Source organism: Triticum urartu, chromosome 3A, assembly GCF_056163025.1.
Source record: "Triticum urartu cultivar PI428250 chromosome 3A, HENAU_Tu73, whole genome shotgun sequence".
Classification (NCBI taxonomy): Eukaryota; Viridiplantae; Streptophyta; class Magnoliopsida; order Poales; family Poaceae; genus Triticum; species Triticum urartu.
The window spans coordinates 236,264,159-236,280,817 of record NC_141875.1 but is presented as its reverse complement, the minus strand read 5'-3'; the positions used below and the strand labels follow the sequence as shown (position 1 = coordinate 236,280,817).

Below are 16,659 nucleotides of genomic sequence, written 5' to 3'. Positions count from 1 at the left end.
AAAGATATCCACCAAGGCGAGTGTGGCCACCATGCGGCTTCCAGATCACTCGTGGCCAAATCTTTCGGCCACGGTTTCTTCTGGCTGACTGCCTTGGAGGATGCCAAAGATCTAGTCAAGCATTGCAAAGGGTGTCAGAAGTTCAGCTCGTAGCAACATCTACTGGCTTCTGCACTCAATACCATCCCCTTAACATGGACTTTTGCCGTCTGGGGCTTGGATATGGTGGGACCATTCAAGACAGCACACAGTGACATGACCCATCTTCTTGTCGCCATGGACAAATTCACTAAGTGGATAGAAGCAAAGCCAATCAAGAAGTTGAATGGTCCGACTACCGTGACCTTCATTGCAGATATCATCACTCGGTATGGAGTACCACACAGCATCATCACGGATAATGGCACAAATTTTGCCAAAGGAGCCTTGGCCCATTTCCGTACGACGCAGGGCATCCGACTGGACCTAGCGTCCGTTGCCCATCCGCAGTCAAACGGCCAAGTTGAGCGAGCAAACGACCTCATCCTTTCAGGCATCAAGCCTCGACTGGTCGAGCCCTTGGATCGATCGGCCCGCTGCTGGATTGATGAGCTTCCGGCTGTCCTTTGGAGCCTCCGCACCACTCCGAACAAGTCAACCGGCTTCACTCCATTCTTCCTCGTCTACGGTGCCGAAGCCATCATCCCAACGAACATAGAATTTGACTCCCCGCGAGTCACCATGCACACTGAGACGGAAGCAAAAGAAGGACGAGGATACGGTGTCGATCTGCTCAAGGTGGGTCGTCTGTTAGCGCTCAGGCGGTCCGCCATCACCATCAGAGTCTATGTCGGTACTACAACCGGAAGGTCAAGCCAAGATCCTTCCAAGAGGGAGACCTTGTGCTCCGGCTGATCCAGCGAACAGCCGGCCAGCACAAGCTTTCGGCACCTAGGGAAGGCCCATTCGTCATCAGCAAACTTTTGGGCAACATGTAGGATCGAAAGTATGTCTATAGGGGGGTGATCAGACTACTTGACCAAATAAAAATCTAGCCTTTTCCCAATTTTAGTTCAAGGAAGATTTTAGCAACATATCACAAGTCAAGCAATCAACCTACACATGCAATTCCAATAGTATAGCAGCGGAAACTAAAAAAATTGCATATGAAGGTAAAGGGAGGAGTTTGGAGTGTGCAAACGCAATTGGAGATACAGAGATTTTTGGCGTGGTTCCGATAGGTGGTGCTATCGTACATCCATGTTGATGGAGACTTCAACCCACGAAGGGTAAGGGTTGCGCGAGTCCACGGAGGGCTCCACCCATGAAGTGTCCATGAAGAAGCAACCTTGTCTATCCCACCATGGTCGTCGTCCATGAAGGACTTGCCTCACCCGGGTAGATCTTCAAGAAGTAGGCGATTTCCTTGCCCTTACAAACTCCTTGGTTCAACACCACAATCTTGACGTAGGCTCCCAAGTGACACCTAACCAATCTAGGATACACCACTCTCCAAGAGGTAACAAATGGTGTGTTGATGATGAACTCCTTCCTCTTGTGCTTCAAATGATAGTCTCCCCAACACTCAACTCTCTCTCACAGGATTTGGATTTGGTGGAAAGATGATTTGAGTGGAAAGCAACTTGGGGAAGGCTAGAGATCAAGATTTATGTGGTTGGAGTAGGATATCTTGACCTCAACACAAGTGTAGGTGGTTCTCTCTCAAAAAAAATATGTTGAAAGTGTAGGCATGTTCTGATGGCTCTCTCCATGAATGAAGAGTGGGTGGAGGGGTATAAATAGCCTCCACACAAAATCTAACCGTTACACACAAATCACCAAACTCGGTGGGACCAAATCATGAAACTCGGTCAGACCGATTTAGTTCAAAATGTGAACGTTAGGATTTTTGGTGGGACCGACATGTCAACTCGGTGGGACCGATTTCATTAGGGTTAGGGCATAACGTAATCTCGGTGAGACCGATTACACAAACTCGGCGAGATCGATTTTGGTAATGGACTAACAGAGAGTTGGTCAGGCAAACTCGATGGGATCAATTTGCTCATCTCGGTTGGACCAAAACCTTACGAAAGGGAAATAGAGAGTTTGCATTGCAATCTCGGTGGGACCGATCGCTCATCTCGGTTTGATCAAAATGTTACAAAGGGAAATAGAGAGATTACAATCCCATCTCGGTGAGACCGAGATCCCTATCGGTGAGACCGAAAAGACTAGGGTTTCTGGCAGTGGCTATGTCAACTGAACTCGGTGGCGCCGGATAGGAAATTTTGGTGGGGCCAAGTTTGACTTTTGGTTTGGTACATATGTGGATGTGAGAAAGTAGTTGAGGGCTTTTGGAGCATATCACTAAGCACATTGAGCAAGCAAGCCATTAGGCAACACCTCATCCCCTCTTAATAGTATTGGCTTTTCCTATGGACTCAATGATATCTTGGATCACTTAAAATGAAAAGATGTAGAGTCCTGAGCTTTGAGCTTGATCCAATTCTTTGTCCTTAGAATTTTGAGGGATCCACTTTTCTCATCCATGCCATGCCAATCATTGAGCTTTCCTGAAATGTTTATCTTTAAGTAGCATTAGCTCAATGAGTTATATGTTGTTAGGAATTACCAAAACCACCCAGGGATAGTTGCACTTTCAGTCTCCCCCTTTTGGTAATTGATGACAACATATAGAGCAAAGCTTCAACAAAAGATAAAGATTAAAAAACGTTGTCGCTTTGAGAAGTATGTGATAAGCAAGAGCTCCCCCTAAATTTGTGCATTATTTAAAATTTGCTTTAGAATGCAAATGCACAATCGATTAGGATCATGGGTTACTCTTCCATGTCACATACATCTTGGTCGAGCGCTCAAAATGATAGAAATTAAAAGCATGCACTCATCACCAAGCAAGTGAATGATCATATATGGAATAAAAAGGATAGCATCATTCAACCAAACATTAAGTGTAGCATATGATCAACCACATGATCAACAAGTATCTCACAAGGACATAAAGTATCTCGCACAAGTACTCAATAAAGAAGCTCAACCAAAATAGCAAGAGAGATAAAAAGAACCACACTCTCTCTCGAAGCCTATGATCTATACATTTTTCTCCCCCTTCGGCAACAAGTTACCAAAAAGTTCAAAAATGCATAGTGCTAAACGACTCTCAAGCTTGATCTTCGGGAGGTGGTGTAGAGAACTCCAAGGATGAAGGCTTCCGATGAAGTAGTTGGAGCTGATGGAGTGGGTGCTGGAGGTGGCACTGGAGCTGTGGCTACTGTTGCTGACACTGAAGCTCGAGTATCTATCATGGGCACTGTAGCAGACCTTGGACCGCGTGGCACTCACTTGAAAGCATCAGTGGTAGACTTGCCCTTCTTCTCCTCTGCTTCCTCCTGTAGCTGCTCAACTGTAGTTTGGATCTCAATTACCTTGACATCCAGATCATAGAACTTCTACTCAATGATCCTCTCCAAACTCTCCTAGTTTTGAGTCAGGGTGGCCAAGCCCTTCTCAATCCTCAAGGTGGATTTGATCAGATATCCAAGTTGATCATGTTTGGATTTCAAGAACACTTGAGATGCCTCTTCAACAGTTGGCATATTTACAGCTTTCTCTGCCCCTGCCTTCTCTCTTCTCATGTGCTTGAGCTGAAGATGGTTCATTTTCATCCATCACCACAGTGTTGTCTTCAAATTCAGGGTATATGGGCAGGTGCTCATTATCCAAAAGATATGTGCATGTGCCCATCTTTGAGTTGATGAGCTCCTGAATTTGTGAGGCATACCCACAACTTCTCTTCTGGTCAGCAGAAGTCCTCTTGATTGTCTCAACAATCAAACTCATGGCCTTGAACTTCTGTGGGACATCAAATATGTGCAACAAGTTTATAGCATGCCCTATGATCATCTTGTGATCACCTGACTTGGGTAGCAGTGTGTGCCTTAGAATCTTGTTTATGGTAGGCAGACCAGACAACAAGTAGTGGACAGATCCAAACTTATGTGTATCCAAAGCATTATTTGGGATCTCTTTATACATGTTGTCCATTGTGTTGTGGTCTTTCTTCTTCTCAGCATAAATATCCAAGTTATCCTCACTTTCTTTTTGGGCATTGATCAACTAAGCCAATTCTTCAATAGTGGATTGGTACCTAGTACCCTCGGACATCCAAAGATCTTCCCATCTGGATAGAAATGGGCAGTGGAGTAAAACTGCATGATCAGCTCATCGTTCCACTTGGTGAGCTTTTGGGCCACAAAGGTATCAACTCCACATGCATTGAAGTTGTCATATACACCTGGATAGTGATCTTTATTCTCTTGGATGTATTCCCAGTCAACCCATTTCATGTCACACACAATGGGCTTCTTATCAAGCAACACTGTCTCATAAAAATCTTGTTGTTCCTTGGTGTGAAACCCGTAGTCCACAGCAGTCCTCCTCCTAACAACATATGGATCAGTCTGTCTCCATAACCTAAGTCCTACATCCTTCCTGATTTTCATGTTTTCTGCCACAGGATGAGCATAATTATGGTCAGGGATCTTGGGCTTCAGCTTCTTCAACACAACTGAGTCATCTTCTTCTTCTTCAACAGCTTCAGGCACTGGGGACTTGTTTTTCTCCTCAGCAGGAATGTTTCTAGTGCTTCTCTTCGGTTTAGACTTCTGATCTAGAGCAGTAGCCTTGGGAGCAACTTTGGGCTTAGATGGAGCAATCCCTGATCTGATTGCATCTCCCATGAGCTTTTGAGCTTTGGGTGCTGGTGCAGCATCCTCTTCCTCTTCATCATCATCTCTCATAATTGATGATCTGCCAAGCACTCTGGCAGTGGTCTTCTTGACCCTTTCCTTCCTTTTCTTCCCTTCTCCAACTGCCTCTTCAGATGGCTTGGAGGTTTCAGCAGTGGATGCTCTGGCCTTAGACATGGGGACTCTCTTTGCTGGTGCCTTCTTATGCATCCCTGGCTTGACTGTAGCAGCTGAGCCATACTCCTTTTTCAGCATCTTTTTCTTTGAAGTGGCCTCATCCTCAACAGCCACATAATCTTCATCCTCTGAATCAGAAGTTTTCATCTTCCTTGTTCTGGTGGCTACTTTGGGCAAGTTACTTGGTGTGCTCCTGCTGCCCTCATCAGAAGTGCTAGAGGGACTAGTGACCTCACTCAGTTGAACCTGTTCCTCAGACTTGTTCTGGCTATCACTTTGATTAGACATCTTGTAGGCAAACTGTCAGCAGACCTTGTGAATAGATTATACATGAGGTAGAGAAGATGAGCATCACAAAGTACAAGAGTTTTGCAAAACAATTGACTCAAAAACTTAGTTTTAGTTCTTCACAGAAAGCATTTCGGATCTACCGATTTGTAAACTCGTTGATACCGAAGCGGTTTTTGGAACCTAAACTAGTGAACTCGGTCAGACCGAGTCACAGTTTGGTGGCACCGAGACTGCTAGGGTTTCACAAAGAATTGAACTCAGTTAGACCGAAAACACATGTGCAATGGTCTAAGCCAAATCGGTGAGACCGATTTCTACAACTCGGTCGGTCCGAGATGAATTCGGCGGAGACCTAACCCTAAATTTTCAAATCAAAACTAATCTACGGGACGTTTTCGCTGGACATGATGATTTCATTTGTGGCAAGAATCATGGCAAAGCAATGTGCTGAGAATCAGAGTTATGGATTAGCACAAAGATCAAGTTCATACCCTAGTTCAGCGGCGAACTTTCTACGGCGGCAATGGTGGGGTAGATTGTCATTGACGGCGGCAGAGACCAGCGGCGGGAGGTCGCTGGTGACGAGAGGATGATCCGGAGACTCGAAGAGGTAGAGTAGGTTATGCGCGGGCGAAGAGGTTTTGGAAATTTTTTCCAAAATTTGACCCATCGGTATATATAACCTGACCCTGTCGGTGTGACCGAGTGGAACGACTCGGTGGCACCGAGATGCAAAACTGCAGGCAGTTACTGCAACTTGGTGTGACTGAAAGGTTCAAATCGGTTGCACCGAGATTGAAAACCTAGATCAACTAAGTGATCTCGGTAGGACCGAAAAGGATGAATCGGTCGGACTGAAATACACAAATAGGTTTTGGAAGTTTAAGTCTATGATGAATCGGGAACTCCGAGTGCTCCTCACACAGAGTGGTTCGAATCTAACTTGATCAAACTTTGTGATGTAGCATGAATAGAGTTTGAGATGAAAAAAGCATAGATAGCTAGAGGGAGTTCTTAGGCATACTTGTCCATCCATTTGGCAGAAGAGAAAAGGCCAAATAATCAAAGCAACAAATGGATGTCCTCGAATGAGTAAAATATGCAACCAACATGCTCACACAATAAGATGGCAAAAGAAATATGTGAGGAAGCATGCACAAACACTCGAGCATCTATCAAGCAATTGGCGATGACTAGGTCATCTATATATGAGTATATTGACTTAGGAGGCAAATGAGAACATTTGATCATAGGTCATACTCATCGTTTAAGCACAAGTGGGGTTACCACTTTTACATAAAGCATTGTTGTGTTCACACCATTAGAGTTGCTTTAACTCAATTGATTAGAGTAAAGCTCCCCCTAGATGTGATATCCCCCCTAAGAGGGATCAACTAACCTTGGGTTTTGTCGATGATGACTTCATGTAGCTGTTGAAGATGTGGATGCTCAATGTTGATGTAGATCATTCAGAGCAATCCTTTGGAGTGAGTTGCACTTTCAATACCTACATGGGTTAGTCCCACAAGGAACAAACAAGGATATCCATAGACATAGAGTGATGTGTACGCAAGATGATGTCCATGGAAGCATTAGGTTACCTTGTCCCTTGTCTTACCAACAAGAGGGTTTGTGACTCCTTGAACTAGTGCAAGATATGAATTTTTCTTGCACTTGTCCTCGCCAAAATGATATGAGTGAAGTATGTTGGCGGAGTCACCCTCAAGAACTCTCTAGTTCTTCTTCTTCGGTATCCACAACATCTTGATTGGAATCCTTGGAGTTGTAGTCATACTTGATGAAGTAGAACTTGATGTAGTCTTGGGGTATTGATCTTCTTCCCACTCAACTCCATTGGCATTTAACTTTCATTCAAAACCAACATCTTGATTCTTCCGGTGTCTTCCTTGCTTGCGTACAATTTCCTCAAATTGCTTACTTCCGGCAAGGCTCTTGTAAACACCTTTCTCTATAATTCCCTTGAATAAGCTATTTTCTTGCTCAAGTGTAACTTGGCTAAGAGAATCATTAGTGGAATCAAGAGAGCTACTAGAAGCAACAACATTGGATTTAGCATGATTGTTGTTACTACTAGATGAAGAATCTTTCTTTTTCTTGTTACTAGATTTAACTTGTGGCATGTAAGTAGACAAGAGTAAACGCTTGGCAACGTAAGAAGAACTTTTCTTGTGAAGATCATCATTGATTGCCTTTAAAAACTCATGTTCTTGCTCAAGGTTGAGATTTTCAAAGCGTAGCTTATCATGAGTCTTTAAAAGTTCTCGATGATCTTCCAAGGTAGTTTCATGAGCTAACTTAAGAGTGTTTAGTTCTTTATTTAGGCGATCAATCTCCTTCTTATCATCGTAATTTGTTTTATCTTGATTATCATGATTAATAGCAAGCTCATCACAGTTTTCATAACTAGAGTTGTCAACAAATAAATCATCATCTCCTAGAAAATCATCTTCATCACTATTGAAATCAACATACTCGGGGTGTGTACCTTTGGACCTTTAGCCATGAAGCATCTCCCAATTCCTTCATTTGGTGAGTCAAATATGTCGAAGGAGTTGGTTGTCATAAGTGTTAGTCCGGCAACACCTTCATCTTGAGTATATTCAGAGTCGGAGTGATAACTTCTTTCAGAGTGATTGTCTGAGTCGGAACCGGATACCCATTCACCAACATGAGCTTGATGTCTTCTTTTTGTGTAGCTCCTTGATGACATGTCCCTCCTTTCCGAGTGCTTGCTTCTCCGGGAGGGTCTTCGTTCATAATGATCATCTCTACTCCTTCTATCTCTTGATGGTGATTCTTCGCTTCTACTTCTTCTTTTGTAGGGAGAATCTTCTCTTCTTTTGTAGGGAGCCGTACACTCATTGGAATAGTGTCCGGCTCTTCCACAATTGTAGCAATTGTGCTCACGACTAGAAGATCTTCTGTCATTGTAGGACCTTGACTTGGAACTTCTTTCCTTGCTTCTACTCTTGTAGAACTTGTTGAAGTTCTTCACCATTAGACTCAATTCTTCATTGAAGGTCTGCTTCTCACTTGATGATGTGGGAACATCACACTAGGCTTTGTAAGAACCACTTGACTTGTTGTGAAGCTCTTCCTTATCTTTGAGTGACATCTCATGAGCAACAATTCTTCCAATAACTTCCGTTGGCTTGAGATCTTTGTAATTGGGCATAATTTGGATCAATGTGCACACGGTATCATATTTTCCATCCAATGCTCTTAGGATCTTCTTGATGATGAATCTATCGGTCATCTCTTCACTTCCTAAGCCGGTAATCTCATTTGTGATGAGAGCAAGCCTGGAGTACATTTCAGCGACGCCTTCATTTTGAACTTGTCAAGCTGACTTTCAAGCACGTCCAATTTGGATTCCTTGACAGATTCGGTACCTTCGTGCATATCAATCAAAGTATCACAAATTTCCTTTGCATTCTCAAGACGGCTGATTTTGTTGAATTCTTCAGGGAATAATCCGTTGAAGAGAATATCACAAGCTTGAGCATTGTATTGTAGCATCTTCAACTCTTCCGCGGTAGCTTCACGGTTTGGTTCTCTCTCCCATCAAAGAATTCACCTTGCAAGCCAATACACACAATAGCCCAAACGGCGGGGTTATGTCCAAGAATATGAATTTTCATCTTATGCTTCTAACTAGCAAAATTTGTACCATCAAAGTAAGGACCTCTATGGTGGTAATTTCCTTCGTTAGACGCCATACTCTCCTAGGTTGTGGAACCAAGGCTATGACCACCAAAAGCTATGAAAATCAAAGCAAATGGAGATCAAAGCTCTGATACCACTTGTAGGATCGAAAGTATGTCTAGAGGGGGGTGATTAGACTACTTGACCAAATAAAAATCTAGCATTTTCCAAATTTTAGTTCTAGGAAGATTTTAGCAACTTAGCACAAGTCAAGCAATCAACCTACACATGCAATTCCAAGAGTATAGCAGCGGAAACTAAAACAATTGCATATGAAGGTAAAGGGAGGAGTTTGGAGTGTGCAAACGCAATTGGAGACATGGAGATTTTTGGCGTGGTTCCGATAGGTGGTGCTATCGTACATCCACGTTGATGGAGACTTCAACCCACGAAGGGTAAGGGTTGCGCGAGTCCACAGAGGGCTCCACCCACGAAGGGTCCACGAAGAAGCAACCTTGTCTATCCCACCATGGTTGTCGCCCATGAAGGACTTACCTCACTCGGGTATATCTTCACGAAGTAGGCGATCTCCTTGCCCTTACAAACTCCTTGGTTCAACTCCACAATCTTGACGGAGGCTCCCAAGTGACACCTAACCAATCTAGGAGACACCACTCTCCAAGAGGTAACAAATGGTGTGTTGATGATGAACTCCTTGATCTTGTGCTTCAAATGATAGTCTCCCCAACACTCAACTCTCTCTCACAGGATTTGGATTTGGTGGAAAGATGATTTGAGTGGAAAGCAACTTGGGGAAGGCTAGAGATCAAGATTTATGTGGTTGGAGTGGGATATCTTGACCTCAACACAAGTGTAGGTGGTTCTCTCTCAGAAAATATATATTGGAAGTGTAGGCATGTTCTGCTGGCTCTCTCCATGAATGAAGAGTGGGTGGAGGGGTATAAATATCCTCCACACAAAATCTAACCGTTACACACAAATCACCAAACTCGGTGGGATCGAATCATGAATCTCGGTCAGACCGATTTAGTTCAAAATGTGAACGTTAGGATTTTCGGTGGGACCGACATGTCAACTCGGTGGGACCGATTTCATTAGGGTTACGGCATAACGTAATCTCGGTGAGACCGATTACACAAACTCGGTGAGACTGATTTTGGTAATGGACTAACAGAGAGTTGGTCAGGCAAACTCGGTGGGACCGATTCGCTCATCTCGGTTGGACCGAAACGTTATGAAAGGGAAACCGAGAGTTTGCATTGCAATCTCGGTGGGACCGATCGCTCATCTCGGTTTGACCAAAATGTTGCAAAGGGAAATAGAGAGATTACAATCCCATCTCGGTGAGACCAAGATCCCTATCGGTGAGACTGAAAAGACTAGGGTTTCTGGTAGTGGCTATGTCAACTGAACTCGGTGGTGCCAGATAGAAAATTTCGGTGGGGCCGAGTTTGACTTTTGGTTTGGGACATATGTGTATGTGGGAAAGTAGTTGAGGGCTTTTGGAGCATATCACTAAGCACTTTGAGGAAGCGAGCCATTGGGCAACACCTCATCCCCTCTTAATAGTATTGGCTTTTCCTATGGGCTCAATGTGATCTTGGATCACTTAAAATGAAAAGATGTAGAGTCCTGAGCTTTGAGCTTGAGCCAATTCTTTCTCCTTAGAATTTTGAGGGATTCACTTTTTTCATCCATGCCATGCCAATCATTGAGATTTCCTGAAATGTTTATCTTTAAGTACCAGTAGCTCAATGAGTTATATGTTGTTAGGAATTACCAATACCACCCAGGGATAGTTGCACTTTCACAATGAATCCTACTACTTGATCGATGCTCAGAAGCCCAAAGCATATTTACATGACAAAAGGCCCTTGGCCAACATTCAACAGATTTTGAAATACACCCCGTGGGTGGAATTGTGAAAATTTAACAAAAGTTTGTTGAGACTGATAAAATAGGGAAAATAAAGATAAGTCGGCGGCCTAGGCAGCGGCAGAGGGGTCCGGCTGGTTGGCGGAGTCGGTAGTGCCGGTTGGTGGAGTGGAAGGCTGATCAGTCTCCGCTTGGTTGCCTCTAGCAGCAGTCGGCGCACTCTGGCGCGGCTCGTTGTTCGAGGCATGGTCAAGCTGAGGCTTGTCGTCCACTCCGACCTCTGGCGCATCTTCTTCGCCTTCCTCGTCCTCCTCGTCTCCCCGTCGTCTTCCCCCTCGTTGCTGGAGTTGATCACCTCGGCCGAGTCTTCATTGTCCTCCGGGTTCAGTCTGAACCACTCCGGTGGTGCCTCGACTCCATCCTCAGCCAGCTCAGGAACGAAGATGCTGGTGTTGGTGTAGTCGGCGATCGCCGCTGCCCGTCTTACAAGGTCGCGCTCCACCGCCACCAGCTCCTCTTGGGCCTCCTGCCGAAACGTGGCCAACTGGGCTAGGTTTAGCCCAGGATACCACGCCTTGACGAACTCCAAGGCCCGGCGCGCTCCAGCCTGGGCCAAAGAGCCCTTCCAAGCCTCGAGTCGGCCGGCCGCCACCTCCAACCAGTCGGCAGTCCGACTGGGAGTGCGTGGAGCCGGCATGGCTGGCCAAAGGGCGGAGATCACCTGGGCCCCGATACGCTGAAGGTGGCGCAGCATCCGATGAGCCGGCCGAAGGCGGGCTTGGATGTTGTGAAGCTGCTCGCTAAGGGTCCGGGGGGCATCGGCAGCGATCTGCATGCCTTCCGCCCTCCGTTCCTCACGGTAAGCCTCGATGGCCTCATTGGCGGCGTCAGAATGGCCAGGAAAGAAGTTTGCACAGACAGAAAGCAAAGAAGTCAGAAGTCAGAAGCTGGAGGCCAGCTCGGTTGGTAGCCGGCAGCCCAAAGAAAGAAAAAGAAGAAAACCTACCATCCACCATGTCTTCAATCCTGCCGAAGCCCGATTTTAGCAGCGCCTCCTTGTCGGTCCAGGTGGAGCGTTCGGTCTCGAACTCGGCGAGGAGATTGGACTTCCTCACCTCTGCCTCCTTCCAGGCCGTCTGGAGAAGCTCCGCCTGCTCCGCCAGTTGCGTGGCCAGTCGTCGCGCTCCTAGGCCAGCTCGTTGCACTCTGCCTCCTTGGCACGCAACACGGTGTTGGCTTCACCCAGCTACCGCTGCAAGGCGGCGTTGGCCTCTGCAAGAGCGGAGAAAGAAAGAAAAAGATGTCAATAACCAACAAAGAAGAAGTATAGTTGCCGGGGAGATCCGGCCCGACTTCTCAATAGTCGGCCCGAATCTCGGGGACTACAGCCCGCGGGTGCGCTATCGCGCCCCTACAGAGAAAGAAAATAGTGACTTACTCTGGCTTTCCACCAAGTCGGCGGTCCATCAGTCCAGATCTCGGACGTTGGAGTTGAAGGTGGCCGTGCGAAGAATATGATAGTCCTGCAATGAAGAGAGAAGAAAAGTTAGCACTTGGAGCCCGCCAAGTAAAGTTCTGGGCCGCCTGCTCAGTAGCCGGCCCGAAACTCAGGGGCTACACCTAGTGGGTGCGCTGGCGAACCCCCACAGAGAAGTACAAGAATCAAAGACGAAGAGAGAAACATACCCGAATGGCCGCTCGTGAATCTAGGAACACCCTGTTGCACTGCTGAAGAGCAGTGGCCTCAGCTCGGAGTTTGGCCTGGACGTCCAGGATCACTTCATTCAAAGCGCCCGTCCCGCCTCCACACACCCATTCGGCGGGAGCGGCGCTGGTTTCTTCGGCATCTAGGGCTGACGAGCTCGCGACACCAGCTTCCAGCGATCGTGGCACCGAAGTCGCATTCACGCCTCGGCAGCGCGAGGGTGTGCGTACCTCAGGAGTCGGGCCCGTTGTAGGATCGAAAGTATGTCTAAAGGGTGGGTGATTAGACTACTTGACCAAATAAAACTTACCATTTTCCCAATTTTAGTTCTTGGTAGATTTTTGTAACTTTGGGCAAGTCAAGTAATCTAAACACAATTCAAGCAAGCATGCAAAGAGTATATGAGCAGCGGAAAGTAAAGCATGCAACTTGCAAGAATGTAAAGGGAAAGGTTTGGACGATTCAAACGCAATAGGAGACACAGATGTTTTTGTCGTGGTTCCGATAGGTGGTGCTATCGTACATCCACATTGATGGAGACTTCAACCCACGAAGGGTAACGGCTACGCAAGTCCATGGAGGGCTCCACCCACGAAGGGTCCACGAAGAAGCAACCTTGTCTATCCCACCATGGCCGTCTCCCACGAAGGACTTGCCTCACTAGCGGTAGATCTTCACGAAGTAGGCGATATCCTTGCCCTTACAAACTCCTTGGTTCAACTCCACAATTTTGTCGGAGGCTCCCAAGTGAAACCTAGACAATCTAGGAGACACCACTCTCGAAGAAGTAACAAATGGTGTCTTGATGATGAACTCCTTTCTCTTGTGCTTCAAATGATAGTCTCCCCAACACTCAACTCTCTCTCACGGGATATGGATTTGGTGGAAAGAAGATTTGAGTGGAAAGCAACTTGGGGAAGGCTAGAGATCAAGATTCAAATGGTAGGAATGGAATATCTTGGCCTCAACACAAGTGTAGGTGGTTCTCTCTCAGAAAAAGTAAGTTGTGTAGGTTCGTTCTGATGGCTCTCTCTATGAATGAACAGGAGGTGGAGGGGTATATATAGCCACCTCCACACAAAAACTAACCGTTACACACAACTGGCCAATCTCGGTGGGACCGAATTGATAAACTTGGTCAGACCGATTCAGCAAATCTAGTGACCATTTGGATTTTCCAGTGGGACCGACATGCAACTCGGTAGGACCGATATGGTTAGGGTTAGGGCATAACATAATCTCGGTGAGACCGATCACACAAACTCGATGAGACCGATTTTGGTCATAACCTAACCAGAGAGTTGGTCAGGTAAACTCGGTGGGACCGACTCCCTCATTTTGGTGAGACCGAAATGTTACGAAAGGGAAACAGAGAGTTTACATTGCAATCTCGGTGGGAATCTCGGTGGGACCAAAACGTTACGAAGGGAAACAGAGATATTACAATCCCATCTCGGTGATACCGAGATCCCTATCGGTGAGACCGATTTGCCTAGGGTTTGTGGCAGTGGCTATGACATCTGAACTCGGTGGCGCCGGATAGAAAGAATCGGTGGGGCCGAGTTTGACTTTTGGTTTAGGTCATATGTGGATGTGAGAAAGTAGTTGAGGGCTTTGGAGCATATCACTAAGCATTTTGAGCAAGAGCCTCATTAAGCAACACCTCATCCCTCCTTGATAGTATTGGCTTTTCCTATAGGCTCAATGTGATCTTGGATCACTAAAATAGAAAATGTAGAGTCTTGAGCTTTGAGTTTGAGCCAATCCTTTTGTCCTTAGCATTGTGAGGGGTCCACTTTTCTCATCCATGCCATGCCAATCATTCAGCTTTCCTGAAATATTAATCTTGAAATAGCATTAGCTCAATGAGCTATATGTTGTTAGGAATTACCAAAACCACCTAGGGATAGTTGCACTTTCACCCGTCACCACCTTGTTTCCGGCTGGTGGTGCCGGTGGGGCGGCCGGCTGCTTGTCCCATGATCTGTCAGCCGGCGACGGCAAAGGCACGGCTACCTCCGGCATGGCGACGTCGCCAGCTCCCCTCTCCATGACCGGTTGTTTGTCTGCGGCTCCCAGTCGGCGTCGTGAACTCCGGGGGCGGCGGTGCGGAGTTCAGGGGGATGACGAACAACAACGCTTGGCGGTACACGGCTTCTTTGGCCCGCTTCTTCACAGCAGCGTCGGCCTCCGCCTCCGTCAGCTTCTTCAGCGCGGCGGCCTCCGCCTTCTCCGCCTCCGCCCTCTCCCTATGGGCGGCTTCCCGCTCCTCGCGCACCTCCCGTGCGTTTCATTCCCGCGCCTCCCAAAGGTCGGCTGTGGGGTCGATTCGCCGGGTGGAGGTAGAAGTCTCCACCGACCCAATGACGGAGGTAGCGACCGACTTCTCAAGAGAGAGCAGAGCCCTAAGACAAGAAAGTAAAGCAGAAAAGCTTAGATAGAATCAACAAAAGAGAAAAACACAAGGAAAGGGCACTTACCACGAAACCATGGGAGGCGCTTTCGGAAGTTTCTGAAATTTGGTCGCTTTCGCGGCGGCCTCCTTCCACTTGGTCGCGGCGGTTGGGTTCTTTGGCTTCTTCGGCACGCTGCCAAACAAGGCGGCGGCTTGTTTGCGCTTGCGCCTGGCGCCTTGAGCAACCGGCTCGGCGGAAGGGCTTGCGTCCACCCTGCCGGCGCCTCGTGCATGGTGCGGCTCGTCTTCATCCTCATCATCGTCGGGCCAGGTCTCGATGCCTCCCATGTCTTCGGAGGCGCCCGCTCCATCGCCTCCGCCTATGGTGTCGTCCTCCAAGGCGGCCACCCCCAAGTTGGGGTCGTCCACATCGCTCACTGCTGGGTCCGGCAGGTAGTCTCCATCCGGCCCTACGACGGTGGCCGTCGCCGGAGACATGACGAACTGTGTTCACAAGACAGACTATTCAAGACGACAAGACCAAAACCAAAACAAATACTAAAAAGGAAAGAGTTGAAGAACTTACAGGAGGCGGTAGGTTGGCCCGGGAGTATGGCCGCATTCCAAACCGCCAAGACCCCTCCAACAACTTGAGGTCGGAGATCACGTTCACCATGCGGGCAATCTTAACAGCCGGGATGTCCTTCGCGCACATCTGGCTCAGGTCCCGGTGCCCGCTCATCCGACATATCAGATGAGGCCGGCCTTGGAGTGGGAGAACCCGGCACTCGACGAAGGCGACCACCAGGTTGGACGCCTTGAGGCCTGCCGCGTCCGTTAGCACCCGGAGCTGGTTGATGGCGGCGATGGTGTCTGCTGACAAGGGCTTCGGCATGTAGCCCCAGTTGGCTCGGGGTTCAGCCGGAGAGCCGGTTTCGTAGGCCGGCAGGTTGAGGAAGTCAACGGTGGGGTCAACATTCTCCGTGTAAAAATATGACTTCTGCCATAGTTTGACGACTGTGATAGCTTGATGGCGGGGAAGGCGTTCTTCGCAGACGGACGACGCACCGCGACAAAGGCGCCGCACTGGGCCGCCTTCTCATTGGCAGAGGTTCCCAGCTTGGTGTAGAAGAATGCTCCCCACAACTCGATGGTGGGGAGGATGCCGAGATAGCCCTCGCACATCGTGATGAAGGCGGATAGCAACGTCACGGTGTTGGGCGTCAGGTGATGCGGCTGGAGGTGGTAGAAGTTGAGGAAGGAGCGGAAGAACCCGCTTGCCGGTAGGCCGAAGCTGTGGAGGAAGTGCGAGTGGAAGATGTCCTGCTCGCCCCCCCTGCGGCGCCGGCGAGATCTCCTCCTCTGGTGGAACGCGCACCTTGACATAGGCCGCACCGGGCACCTGCCGTGTGGTGTGGAGGAAGGCAAGGTGGTTAGCGATGACGACCGAGCCATCCCATTCCCCTCCCTTCTGGCGCGTCCCGGAGACCAAGCTCGACGGGGGAAATGGCGCGGCGACAGAGGCAAGGTCCGCGGCGAAGCAAGAAGCTTGGTGCGGAGGAGGCTGCCGGCGATGAGCTACGGCAGCGCTTCGGCGGAGCGCAGGAGTGTGGCGGCAACAAAGAGGAGGAAGATGAAAATGGAAAAGGGGAGGAGGGCGCACGCGCCCCGCTGCTCCCCCTCTTTTCCCCTACTTATAGCCCTTGGGCTGCGAAGCCGAGGGGGCGGGGCGTGGGATCGTGGGATTAACTGCGCCCACGACCCCATGTTCTCACGGTTAT

The 16,659-nt window shown here is 48.1% G+C and overlaps 1 pseudogene; it reads right to left on the bottom strand.

The window, feature by feature from the left end:
- Positions 1-14,959: 14,959 nt before the first annotated feature.
- On the bottom strand, positions 14,960-16,264 carry LOC147979324 (uncharacterized; annotated as a pseudogene).
- Positions 16,265-16,659: the final 395 nt, after the last annotated feature.